Here is a 2,856-nt window from a genome sequence, read left to right as displayed (position 1 = left end):
TTCCATTCTTTGTACATATTTGTTAATTTAGTTAAGTGTTATGTGACTTGAGTATCTTGAGAAGGGTGGATAGACATCTGAAGAGTGCCTCAACTTTTATGAGAGTGTGTTGGGTGGATTAGGAAAGGGAAAAGTTCTTCAAATGCACAAACAACATCTCCCCCCCCCCCTGTGAATTATCAGAATACAAATCCCATTACTGTGGAAGCCAAAAAAATATACTATTTGCAGCAGTGTATGTCTGCAGGTTTATGTTCTAGGAAACAGATATTTTCCATAGTTATTTTCCTTATGAGTAAAATTGTCAACAAACTGTTTACAGTAGCTTGAATCAACTTTGGTAGGATTAGCAAAGACCAGATATAATTTATTTGCCGTCCAGACTGGGCCCCAGGTTGCCAGTTATCCACCTCCATCCTAAACTAACTCCTTCCTCTTTCCTGTACTTCGTCAGTTTAGGAAATCAGGCAGAACTATATTTACATTTCTTAGACATGAATGTGATGCCACTCAGTGGGTAAAAAGCAGTATTGCAAAGAGCACAGTGATGTGCTTTCACGCTTCCCATATGAGTATGTCAGATATTGTTATATATCTGACCTCGGTAAGCATTCTTCATATTAATTATGAATATTTTGGCACCATAAAGAGTAAAACAAATTATTGGAGCATAATAATGGGCATTTTCCCTAAATTTTAGAATTCAGTTTCTATAGCTATTAACTATTGTAAAGGTAAAGGACCCCTGACAGTTAAGTCCAGTCATGAACGACTGTGGGGTTGTGGCACTCATCTCACTTTCAGGCCGAGGAAGCCGGCGTTTGTCCACAGACAGCTTTCCGGGTCCTGTGGCCAGCATGACTAAACCACTTCCGGCACAACGGGACACTGTGACGGAAACCAGAGCGCACGGAAATGCCATTTACCTTCCTGCCACAGCAGTACCTATTTATCTACTTACACTGGTGTGCTTTCGAGCTGCTAGGTTGGCAGGAGCTGTACTCACACTGGACAAGTAGATGCCGCTGTAGGAAGCTCCCAAGCAGGAACTAAGCATAAGAGCACCTCTCCCCAGTTGCGATTCCCAGCAACTGGCACTCATAAAGCATCACTGGTGGCCATCATGGCAAGCAGCCTTATCCTCCATGAACTTGTCCAATCCTCTTTTAAAGTCACCCAAGCAGGGCTAGCCCAAGACAGGTGAACCGAGGTGAATCACAACATGGTGCCGCCACAGCTCCCCTCTGTGGAAGAGGGTGGCCGCCTGTCCTGTACAATATAGTCGTACCTCGAAAGTCAAACAGAATCCGTTCCGGAAGTCCATTTGACTTCTAAAGCGCAGCTTCTGATTGGCTACAGGAAGCTCCTGCAGCCAATGGAAAGCCGTGGAAGCCCCGCTGGACGTTTGGCTTCCAAAAGAATGTTCAAAAACCAGAACAATCACTTCTGGCTTTTGATCGTTTGGGAGCAGGCGGTTTGACTCCCAAGGCATTCAGGAGTCGAGGTACGCCTGTACAGGATTGTCCCGTATTTCAATGTAAAATGCTACATCCTGTATTGTGGTGTGTTTTTTTATGTTTATTAAAGTTTTCTTGGTTTACAAAGGTATGCGCAATCTCTCTTTTTTCAAGTTACATTTTCCATAGGTCAGTTTCATTTGTTGAGACAGGAAGAAAAGGGGGGGGAGAGGTGGAGGGGGGGTAAGGTGAGCGGGGGTGGGGTCGGGAGGTGATGTTTCTAATTTGCTTAATGTATGTATGGGGTTTTGCTATTCGCTTGTGTTCCTTTGGTGGTGAGAGAAATTGGGGTGGGCCTAGGGTGCGGCTGTTTGTTTGTGATTGGCTGTGGTGAACTTTGTTTTTTGTGTGTGAGTGGTTGATAAGAGTTTGTCCTGTATTTCAGGTCCCTCTCTCTCCCAAGTTAGGGATCTTTTCCAAATGCATGTGTTTGAAACAGTGTGTGAAACGTCATGTATTTAAGCTCTGGGTAGCCAAGCACAGACAGATTTACAAATTCTTGTGTATGGACAAATTCCAAAGGGGCCATCCTGTAAGGCTACAATAGATTGCAATGGATTGTTTGGAAGTCACTTCATATATATACAGTGGTACCTCTGGATGCGAATGGGATCCGTTCCTGAAGTGAATGCAACCCGTGTCTGTGTGTCGTGATTCGCCACTTCTGCGCATGACATCATTTTGAGCGTCTGCACATGCGCGAGCGACGAAACCCGGAAGCAATGTGTTCTGTTACTTTCGGGTTGCCACGGAGTGCAACCCGAAAACGCTCAACCTGAATCAACTTCAACCCGAGGTATGACTGTGGGTGTGTATATATCTCGCTTCTCTCTCATACATGTGTGTTGAATATATATATAAAATTAAATTTTCTCTTTTACAGTTTAACGTACTCATTTTACATCCTCAAAATCTCAATGACTTCTTCTCTTTCCAGACATATAATAAATCCCAGCATATTTTACAAAAACTATACCGTTCGGTATTCCATCCATCAGAACTTATTTACATTGTTGAATTTATCTTAATGCTGCCAGTGTTTTCAGCTGTACACAGCTGTCACTTCAGCACCAGATGAAAAAAAATATATTTGCACCCAACCTGTGCATAACTTGTCAGAACAAAGGTGGCAACCCTAGACTGAAGATCTACATCAGGTACAGAGGGGGGGGGGCAGAAATCAATAATTATCTGCATTAGGATTTGCCACCCCTGTTTCTTCTGCTGCCTGAGGCAGTTGCCTCACCTTCCCCAACGGGAGGACCGGCCACCCTTCTGTCCCCGCCCACCGCGCGGCAGCCCGGCCAATCGCCTTTCATTCCAGCGCAACGTTGGGGAG

Source organism: Podarcis vaucheri, assembly GCF_965113315.1.
Source record: "Podarcis vaucheri genome assembly, chromosome: 17".
NCBI lineage: Eukaryota > Metazoa > Chordata > Lepidosauria > Squamata > Lacertidae > Podarcis > Podarcis vaucheri.
Note: the sequence above shows the minus strand (reverse complement) of the source record.